The sequence below is a fragment of the Bison bison genome, unplaced genomic scaffold (assembly GCF_000754665.1).
Source record: "Bison bison bison isolate TAMUID 2011002044 unplaced genomic scaffold, Bison_UMD1.0 scf7180017864181, whole genome shotgun sequence".
Taxonomy (NCBI): domain Eukaryota; kingdom Metazoa; phylum Chordata; class Mammalia; order Artiodactyla; family Bovidae; genus Bison; species Bison bison.
This window is the reverse complement of record NW_011494753.1, coordinates 1,846,683-1,858,348: the sequence shown is the minus strand read 5'-3', so window position 1 is coordinate 1,858,348 and position 11,666 is coordinate 1,846,683. Positions and strand designations below refer to the sequence as shown.

Here is an 11,666-nt window from a genome sequence, read left to right as displayed (position 1 = left end):
AAGACTCTCCACTCCCACTGCAGGGGCCACAGATTCCATCCCCTGGTTGAAGAACTAAGATCACACACGTCAAAGCATAGCCAGAAAAAAAAAAAAGAAAGAGGGATTTTTCTTTTTCTTCATGGGCTTCCCAGTATCCATTAAGTTTTCCAATATCCATTAGGTTATTCTCAAAGTCAGAGAATAGCAATAGCTTTCAATTCATAACACTTATAGGATGGTAGAAACATTTTTAAATTAAAAAAAAAATTTTTAAGTTAAATCACTGGCTTTGGGACTCCAAAGTAAACTTTGTTAAATCAATAACAAAGACTATACTTCTGAGGTCATAGCTTTTGATCATATGAATTAAGCCTTTGACAAAGGAATTATTACTTGATTAGTAGGCAGAAGAGTGGCCCCTCCAAAGATGTCCACATGCTATTTTTAGGGACCTGCGAACATGCTATATTACATGCAAGAGGGGATTAAGGTTGCTAATCAGCTGACTTTAAAATAGTGGGACAAACTGAGACAGTAGAATTGACCTTTACACACTACCATGTGTAAAATAGATAGCTAGGGGGAAGCTGCTGTATAGCACAGGGAGCTCAGCTCAGTGCTCTGTGATGACCTAGAGGGGTGGGATGGACAGTGTGGGAGGCAGGCTCAAGAGAGACGGTATATATATATATAGCTGATTCACTTTGTGGTACAGCAGAAACTAACACAACAATGTAAAGCAACTATATTCCAATTAAAATAAAATAAAGGGATTATCCTAGATGGCCCAGGTGGGCCCAATAAAGTCAGAAGTGTCCTTAAAAGTGGGACAGGGAGGCAGAAGAGGAGGTCAGAGTTAGACAGAGTCTTGAAGAAGCGACACTGCTGTCTTTGATGATGCAGATGGGGGCCATAAGCCAAGGATGGAGATGGCCTCCAGGAGCCAGCAAAAGCAAGGGAAAGGATTCTCCCCTCCAGTGCCCAGATAAGAATGCTAACTCCGCCAACACTTTCCATTCTACCCCATGGAGACCCAATTTGGACTTTTGACTTCCAGCACTTTAAGATAGTTTGTGTTTGTGTCTTTTAATCAATTTATTTATTTATGGCTGTGCTGGGTCTTCACTGCTGCGCTGAGCTTTCTCTAGTTGCAATGAGCAAGGGCTACTCTCTAGTTGCGGTGCTCAGGCTTTTCACTGCAGTGGCTTCTCTTACTGTACAGCATGGACTCTAGGGCATGCAGGCTTCAGTAGTTACAGCTCACAGATTCTAGAGCAAGTGCTCAGTAGCTGTGGCGCTCGGGCTTAGTTACCCTGTGGCACATGGGATCTTCCTGGAGCAGGGATTGAACCCATGTCCCCTGCATTGGCAGGCAGAGTCTCAACCACTGGACCACCAGGGAAGTCCCTCTACGTATTGTTTTAAGCTACTCATTTTGTGGCAATTTGTTACCCCAGCAATAGGACACTGACACATTTGAATTTGTGTGTATTTTGTTTGTTTCTTCAATGATGAAAGCTTGGCCTGGAGTACAAAGAGCAAAGTCTGGAGGATACAGAGCACAAAATTTATACCATAAACCCACAGATTTGGGAAAAACACTTGATGATATAAGAGAGGCTATTTTCTTATTTGAAAGAAGATAAAAGTCTGCCCAACTGAAGGGAAAATGAGTTTCAAAGAACACATGGCTGCAGAGGAACTCCTCACTTCTGCCCCTTGGTGGTTGGCACCAAGACACTTAGATAGTACATATTAGGGATAAGACATAACACAGAGACCTGGGTCCCACTTTCTGCCTGAAATGCTAGGAGAAAAGAGCCTCATTTGAGTGTCCTGAGCCAACTCGGATTGGAAATGTTCACGTGGGATGGTTAGACCAAGATCCTGGAACAGTCCCCTGAGTTCCCATGGGAGGATAGAGGTAGGGTGGGAGAGAGGAGCTGAAAGTTCCCTGAAGAGGTGAACTTGGAAGAGATGCCCAGAATACCTGAAGGCCCCAGCTGACCCAGGAGCCCCGGGCGGCTGTATGTGGACAAAGCAGGGGGACCTTTGTGGTGAGAGAATAAGATCCCTGGATGGCCAACATGGAGGGGATGGAACCTCTCAGACAAAGGAGAAGCTGGCAGCTTCCTCTACAGAGAATGCCTCAAAGAGGGGACCACAGGCTCTGTACACGTTCCCCAGTGCCACCATCTCACATAATAACCAGGCAGGGAGACCCTCAACTGGCTGAGCAGGAACCCAGAGGAGACCTGACTAAAATCGGGAGTAAACCAGGAATGATTAAATTTACTTTGGATTAGCAAAATCCATTTTCCATCTTCAGGATTTGCCTGGTGGTCCAGTGTCGAAGACTCCACACTCCCAATGCCAGGGGCCTGGGTTCAATCCCTGGTTGGGGAACTAGATCCCACATGCCACAGCTAAAAGTCCCAAGTGCTGCAACTAAGACCCAGTGCAGCCAGGTAAATAAATATTTTTAAAAACCCACTGTCCAGAAAAATGGGGGTTAAAGAGTTAAGTTCAATAACAGAGAAATATGGAAAACTGCATTTTTTTCTGAAAATAGATTATTATTGATAGTATATCAATAAACATAAGTATATAAACATAAGTATATCAACATAAACAGAGATTATCTCTGGCTAGTGAGAGAGATTATAAATGCTTTTCATTTCTTTTTCTCTGCATTTCCTACTTTTCCAAAAGGAACACATTTATATATGTACAGATGTTAGAGCTGAACAATAAAGAAGGCAGAGTGCTGAAGAAGTGATGCTTTCAAACTATGGTGCTGGAGAAGACTCTTGAGAGTCCCTTGGAAGGCAAGGAGATCAAAACAGTCAATCCTAAAGGAAACCAAACCTGAATATTCTTTGGAAGGACTGATGCTGAAGCTGAAGCTCCAATGCTTTGGCCACCTGATGTGAACAGCGGACTCATTGGAAAAGACCCTGATGCTGGGAAAGATTGAAGGCAAGAGGAGAAGGGGATGACAGAGGAGGAGATGGTTGGATGGCATCATCGATTCACTGGACATGAACTTGGGCAAACTCTGGGAGATGGTGATGGACAGGGAGGCCTGGTGTGCTGCAGTCCATGGGGTCACAAAGAGTCAGACATGACTCAGCGACTGAACGACAGTCCTCTCTGAAGACACCCCTAACCCAAGTGAATGGAGATGGGGTCAGATGACACAGTCTCAATTATAAACACAGAATATAAGAGAATATGAGGTTTCCCAGGTATCTCAGTGGTAAAGAACACTCCTGCCAATGCAGGAGACACACTCAGTCCTTAACTCAGCAAGATACCCTGGAGGAGGAAAAGAGCAGCCCATTCCAGCATTCCTGCCTGGGAATTCCCATGGACAGAGGAGACTGGTGGGCTACAGTCCATGGGGTCACAAAGAGTCGGGCACGACTTAGTAACTAAACTACCACATAGCTGATTCACTTTGCAGTATAGCAGAAACTAATACAACACTGTGAAGCAACTACATTCCAATAAAATTAAAAAAAAAAAAAAAGCCTGGTTACCTCCTCCAAACTAGACAAGAAGGTAGGGAAGGAACTAACAAGTTGTCCACAGATTCTAGAGGCCACCCTCTGGCTGGCTGGCTGACCATGAGCTTCAGCCAGGCTGTGTGCTGCAGCTCAGGGAGCAAGAAGGACAGAAATAGCAGCACCAGCCCAGGCAGGGATGCAGGAAGCATCAGGGGACCCAGTGGGGCACAGAGATGACTTGGGAACCAGAACAAACTCGAAAATCTCATGGTAATCCCTGGGGTGTCCTGTCTTTGCTCTCCCTGGAGGTGATGGATAGGTAATAACCCCACTATTTGGAAGGTCATGTGAGTTCAGTCTTGCAGTGGAGAGATTACTCAGTGGTCCAGCTGAGGAGACCTGGGAGAGGCTCAGCAGGGATGCTGAAATAGACACTGACCGAGTCCTAAGCCAGGGAGACAAAGGACCACTGTCTGAATCCCACCTCTCCAGGGGGAACTAGATGTGCCTGGATAGATGCCAGCTCAACAGAGGCCCAGGGTCTACGCAAGGCCAGGCATCCTCTCCAAGGCAGTCTGAAGTACAGGGAGGCAGCACCAAAGGCCAGAGCTTATTCTCAAGGGAAGTCCAAGAGCCAAGTTGTGAAGCCTAGATCCAGTCCAGTGTCCACAAGGCAGAGTGGGAGGACACTGGGGAGCTGAGGACGCAGAGTGGGGGAGGACTGGACTGGCTTAAGGGTCTGGAGCATGCTCAAGGAGGGACAGGAACCCCAGTGATGAGAACACACAGTGGTCCCCAACCTTTTGGGCACTAGGGATGGATTTCGTGGAAGATAGTTCTTCCACAGACTGAAAATGCCAGGGATGGTTTGGGGTTGATTCAAGCACATTATATATTTTTAATTAATTTATTTTTTATTGGAGGATAACTGCTTTACAATACTGTGTTGGTTTCTGCCATCCATCAACATGAATCAGCCATAGGTATATATAGGTCCCCTCCTTCCTGAACCTCCTTCCCACCTCCCTCCCCATCCCACCCCTCTAAGTTGTCACAGAGCACCGGTTTGAGCGCCCTGTGTCATATAGCAACTTCCCACTGGCTGTCTATTTTATATGTGGTAGTGTACAGGTTTCTCTGCTGCTCTCTCCATCCATCCCTCCCTCTCCTTCCCCCCGTCAACCTGTGTCCACAAATTTGTTCTCTATGTCTGTGTCTTCACTGCTATGAAGACAGCAGTCTTCAGTACCATCTTTCTGGATTCCATATATATGCATTAACAAACAAGATTTGTATTTCTGGCTTACTTCACTCTGGATAATAGGCTCTAGCTTCATCCACCTTATTCGAACTGAGTCAAATGCATTCCTTTTTATGGCTGAGTAATATTCCATTGCATGTATGTACCACAGATTCCTTATTCAGTCATCTGTCAATGGACATCTAGGTTGCTTCCATGTCCTGGCTGTTGTAAATAGTGCTACGTGAATATTGGGGTACATGGACCACATTACATTTGTTGTGCACTTTATTTCTAATATAATGCTGCCACTGATCTGACAGGAGATACCCACCAGTCCATGACCTGGAGGTTGAGGACCCCTGCTGTAGACTAGACTTCATGGAGGAGATGGCATTAAGTTTGATCTTGAAGGCAGTCTCACTCCCAGGCCACTTCACACCTCCTTCCCCTGACACTGGCCCCAGAGTCAGGAGAAACATCAGGGAGCTGTCAGCCTCCCTGCCGGCCTGGAGCTCTCTTGGTGGTTGTCTCTGAGTCTGTGCTGTCTGTGGGGGACACAGCAGCTGTTCCTCTAGGGCCATGGGTCCCCTTTCCTCTTCCTTCTGCTGTTCTAGTCTCTGATCCTCCCTAACCCCTGTCCTCCAAACCTTAATCAGCTGCTGTCCTTGTTCTCTGCAGGATTCCATTTGCAGTTAAGCAACTGGGGCTTCCCAGGTGGCACTAGTGGTAAGAACATACCTGCCAATGCAGGAGACACAAGAGATGTGGGTTCAATCTCTGGGTCAGGAAGATCCTCTGGAAGGGGGCATGGCAACCCACTCCAGCATTCTTGCAGGGAAAATCCCATGGACAGAGGAGCCTGGTGTGCTACAGTCCTTGAGACTGCACAGAGTTGGACATGTCTGAGCACGCACAAAATACAATAAGGACAATGGGCTCAGGAGGGAGCCTCAGGAAATTCCAACATTTAAGGGATCAGCACTGGAAGAGACATGCAACATCAAGGCAGAGAAGAAACTAAAGAGAGAAATGAAAATTAAGAAAGTTCCAATACAGAAGCCAAGGGGAAGGGAGGGTCCGTTTTGTATTTTGTTTAGTCGTCGTTGGCTTTGGGACAAAAGAAATAAACTTCAGGAACCTCTGGCAAATCAAGTTGGCCTCCCGTCTTTCTTGGAGAAGAGACTAGCTTTTAGCATCCCCTGGAACGAAACAGCTGTCATTTCCAGGGTGCTAAGGAGGGGGATTGGGGCGGGAGGAGGGGTGGGGAGAGCAGATGGATATAACTAAACTGAGGATCTGGTCAGAGTTTCAACCAATTTCCCAAACCTAGTGCTAATTCGTGCAGCCCACAGTCCATTTCCCATAAATTGAAATCCCTGTGTATTTGAACGGAAATATAATCCACGTGTTCATGATTCATTTGCACTTTATGTAACCAAATGTTGGGCTGTCGCTGTTTGATGTCCAAGACACCATCTGAAGAATCTTTGCAGCCAGAACTCATGAGTTGCCAGAGAAATGAAAAGGAGACAAGCCTTGGCCAGCCACATCCCTAATCGTAAAGCAGTCAGCAGGGAATGAAGAGGTACAGTGTGAAGGGGGCGCATCCGATATGTACTTATAGATCAGATATATGTTCCGTGCCTCAAGATGCAAGCATCTGATGCTAAACAAGCCACATCAACAAACAGGCAGCGCCCGCAGAGATGCTGTCGGTGATGTAACTGTTTTGGTTCCTGCTGAACATTTTAGATGATTTCCAACTCTGATATTATAAAGCTAAAACAAAAATCTTGTGTATCCGTTTTTGTCCACACCTCTTATTATTGCCTGATGATAAGTTTCCAGATATAGAATTACTGGATCACAGGAAAGACACACAGTGTTAAATTGTATTTCAGGAAAATTGCAAAGTTACTCTTTTATACCGGGCTTCCCAGGTGGCGCTAGTGGTAAAGAACCCACCTGCCAATGCAGGAGACATAAGAGACACGGGTTTGATCCCTAGGTCGGGAAGATCCACTGGAGGAGGGCATGGCAACACATTCCATTATTCTTAACCTGGAGAATCCCAGGGACAGGGAAGCCTGGAAGGCTATGGTCCATGGGGTCATAGAGAGTTGGACACCACTGAAGCAACTTAGCGCATATGTATGCACCCTTTTACACACAATGGATGAACTTGTCTTTCTAACCATGCTTTTTTAAGCTCTGTGCATTATCAAAGAAATAATGACGTATTAAAAAGTTATTAAACGTTGTATTTCAAAGACTATTTTACATGGCATGCAAAGCTATTAATTATATAAATACAAAATTGCATAACTGAATAATAACTATATACAAGTATAAACTCAATTTTGTTTAAATTATTCCATAGTGTGATGTATATTCTATCACACAGAACAAAGTTTCAGTATATGAAAAGGTGCTCAACACCACTAATCATGAGACAAATGCAAATCAAAACCACAATAGTATGTCATCTCACACCTGTTAGAATGGCTGGTACCAAAAAGATAAGAAGCAGCAGGTGTTGGTGAGGATATGGAGAGAAGGGAGCCCTTGTGCACTATGTGTGGGAATGGAAGTTGGTGCAGCCAGCGTGGAAAACAGTATGGAGGTTCCTCAAGAAATCAAAAATAGAACTACCACATGATCCAACAATTCCACTTCTGATATTTACCCAAAGAAAACAGAAACACTAGTTTGAAAAGATATATACACCCCTATGTTCACTGCAGTATTTTTCACAATAGTCAAGACATGGCAACCAGTTAGGTGTCCATCAATGGATGAATGAATAAAGACAAAAAACTTTATATATATATATATACATACATACATACATATATAACACATATATATTTTGTTTATTTAGGGGCTTCCCTGGTGGCTCAGATGGTAAAGAATCAGCCTGCGGTGCAGGAGACCTCAGTTCCATCCCTGGGTTGGAAAGATCCCCTGGTGAAGGGAACTGCTACCCACTCAAGTATTCTTGCCTGGAAAATTCCATGGATAGAGGAGCCTGTTGGGCTATAATCCATGGTGTTGCGAAGAGTTGGACTCGAATGAGCAACTTTCACCCATTCACTTATTGCTATGTACACACACACAGTGGAATATTATTTACCCATAAAAAGAATTGCTATTTGTGACAACATGGATGGTCTTGAGAGCAGGATGCTAAGTGAAAGAAGTCAGACAGAGAAAAATAGAGTATGATTTCTCTTATGTGTGGAACCTGAAAAAACAACACAAAAGAACCCCCAAGCTCATAGATACAGACAACAGATTAGTGGTTGCTGGAGGTTGGCAGCCAGGGTGGGGTGGTGGAAGGGGCGTGAGCAAAATGAGTGAAGGGAGTTAAGAGATATAAACTTCCAGTTATAAATAAGTTATGCGTGTGAGGTGCTTAGTCGTGTCCGACGCCTTTTGACTTCATGGATGGTAGCCTGCCAGGTTCCTCTGTCCATGGAATTTCCCAGGCAAAAATACTGGAGTGGGTTGCCATTTCCTTCTCCAGGGGATTTTCCCAACCGAGGGATCAAACTCGTGTCTCCTGCATTGGCAGGCAGATTCTTTACCTCTGAGCCACCAGGGAAGCCCAAGGTTAATAATACTGCCTTGCATATTTGAAAGTTACTAAGAATAGATTTTAAAAATTCTCAACACAAGAAAAACAATTCTGTAACTATGCCTGATGATGAATGTTAACTAGACTTAGTGTGGTGATCATATCACAATATATCCAAATACTGAATCACTGTGTACACCTGAAATTAATGTTGTATGTCAGCTGTAATTCAATAAAAAAATTTTTTTTCTTAAAGAATATCAGCTTCAGCTGCAATAACAAAATCAATCCTCAACTCTCAGCACTTTAATCCCAACAGAAGTTTATTTCTCATCAGCACAAAATCTGATGCAACCCAGGCCACTCTCCAAGGCAGCCCTTTCCAGGTGGTGACTCAGGGACCCAGGCTGTCTCCTTTCTGTGTCTCCACCATCTCAACACTAGTTGAATTCAGAGTTCCAGAACAGAGGACAAGAGAGCATAGAGACTTGGGCTTTTCAAGGCCTCAGGCCAGACCTGACACATGTCATTTTCATTCATGATCAACTGTCTAGAACTTTTCCTCTGACCATGCCCAACTGGTGGGCAGCTAGAAAGAGCACAAGGATGTTCAGTGAGCACTCAATGTCTCAGCTACAGTCTGGTCACCAAATATTCCTTTTCTCCCTTCTTGCAGAAAGAAAACACTTCCAGGACCCATCGCCCCATCAATTTATAGCCCCCAGCTCAAAAGATCAGAATCTCCAGCAGACACATGGGTCCTTGTATCAAGTCAGAAGCAGCTGCTCTCGGTTCTGAGAAGCATCTTTCTAGAGCAGGCGTCGGCGAACTTCTTCAGGGCCAGAAAGTAAATATGTTAGGCTTGCGGGCCATGAGGTCTCTGCTACAGCTATTCAACCCTGCCATTGTAATACAAAAACAGTCACTGACACTCTGTAAATGAACGGGCATGGCAGAGAATGAGACGGTTGGAATGGCATCCCCGACTCAATGGACATGAGTTTGAGAAACTGCGGGAGATAGTGAAGGACAGGAAAGGCTGGTGTGCTGCAGTCCATGGGGTCATGAAGATTTGGACACAACTGAGTGGCTGAACAACAACAACTGCTCTCAGAGGGCACTGCAATTATTTACTGCTTGTCAAGGACACCTTTTAGAAAGTTCTCCATTTTCCATTGCCTCCTTGGCCACCTGTGCAGTAGATGTTGGAAAGCCTATGTCCCTTGGGGGCTGCTTTCCTCAGCCTTTTTGATGCCTGTGCATGGTTGGAGTTTCAGGGTTCTTAGAGGGTTAAAAGTCTCAAATAATCACAGGCTTTCTAAGGCCAGGGTTCTTTTTTTTTTTTTTTTTTTGGCAGTCTGACTCTCAGACCACTCAGTAGTCACTTTCCAGTTCCATCTTCCAGGAACCACACCCACTGTTCTTTCAAGACTTGGTTCCTAGAGCTGCTGTATTTGTTTATTTCATGTTCCCAAGCCTCTTTCACGCATTACAACAGTGGCTGCCTTCAGGCCACCTACAGCCACAAGCATGAAGTTCCTACCCTTCCTCTGTTTGCTCTGAGACATAAAAATCAGAGGGAAATTTTAATTATAGGTGTCAGGCCCACACCTTTCATTTGATTTTTGCCCTGCTTCCAACTGGACACGGCACTGGGTACCACACCCTGAATCTGAATTTGCCTTTGGCCACTCTGAAGTCTTTCTCAATCCCATTTCTGACGCTATCATCTCAAGGCGGTTCATTTTTCCAACTTTCATTTCTGGCCTTTCTCCATTCCCTGTTATTACTCTTGGAAATGAGTCGATTCTTTTCTCTGTGCATCTTTTCCTTGTAACACCTTGTTAAACATAGCCAGCAACAACTAATGCAATTACCACCATTCTGATTTTCCAACCACTTTCCCCAGAGCTACAAGTTCATTAAGAACCAAATGTGCCTTCCAGGTGATCACAGGAGACTAATCATAAATATTTCACCACTGCATAAGAGGGGCTGAGTGTTCCTCCAGCCCCATTTCCTTACTGCCATTTACCTAACCGATACATCGATACACACTGCAGGTTTTTGTTACAGCAGCATTTTACTTTTACTGTCAACTTCTAAATTAGCCCGAATAAGCTAGGGTGTATTATGGGCATCCCCTAATTCAGTGGTTTAACACTTGCTTGCTCACATAAAGTCACAGATAAATCTGGCTGCATTCTGTGGTATATACAATATACATTAAGGTTTCCACCCAAGTGGGTAATGGAAGCCCCACTGGACCCTGCTATGGAGGGGTCCAGCAAGCCACAGCTAGATGCTAAGGCCACAGTCACCAGCCGGCCCAGAGATTTTCAGTGGAAGCTGGGGATGGCTGTGAGCTCAGACAGTTGCAGATTACTTAAGTGTCCTTATGTTTCAAAGTGGCAGATCATTGAGGTCAAGTAAAGAACAAGTTTTTCTGAAATGACAATTCCACATTTTCCGAATTTCTACAGACTGTTCAAGGAAGTTGCTGTAATTATTGAAACTATGTGAAAACTGATTACTTGGTTGGTGAATTGCTACCATTGTTCTAAAATCATGGACTTCATGGGACTTCCCTGGTGGTTCAGTTAGGACTTCTCCTTTCAATGCAGGAGGTGTGGGTTTGATCCCTGGTCAGGGAGCTAGGACCCTACATGCCTTGTGGCCAAAAAAGAAACAAAGCATAAAACAGAAGCAATATTGTAAAAAAATCAATAAAGACTTTAAAAATGGTCCACATCCAAAAAAAATTTTTTTTTAATTAAAAAAACTACCACTAACTAAAAAAAAAAAAATGGACTTCACTTTCTGCAACAAAAATGGCCTAAGGATCAAATGATAAGTACTGAATGAAAATTACACCTTGGGTTTTCCGTTTTTTAAATAATAATAAAAAAGAATCAAGCAGGAAAAAATATAAAAATAAGATATATGTTAAGGAAACACACCAAAAATTAGGGAAACATTTTCTTTTCCTCAGTCATCCGCATTGAGTATTTATTACTTTGTAATCAGAATATGGACTTCCCATGTGACTCAGAGTTAAAGGATCTGCCTGCCAATGCAGGAGACACAGGTTTGATCCCTGGATTGGGAAGACCCTTGGAGAAGGAAATGGCAACCTATTCCAGTATCCTCGCCTAGCAAATCCCATGGATAGAGGAGCCTGGTGGGGTACAGTCCATGGGGTCACAGAGAGTCAGACACGACTGAGCAACTAAACAACAACAATCAGAAGAAGATTACGAATACTTAAATCATCAGGTTATTCAGCTACTTGGGAGATACACTTCTTAACAGTCCAGCTGACTTGATCCTTTGAAAACTGCATTCTCTATATGGG

General features: G+C 44.2%; 1 pseudogene; it reads left to right on the top strand.

Annotated features, from left to right (window-relative positions):
• Positions 1–10,585: 10,585 nt before the first annotated feature.
• Positions 10,586–10,834, top strand: LOC104990919 (annotated as a pseudogene).
• The last annotated feature ends 832 nt before the right edge of the window (positions 10,835–11,666 follow it).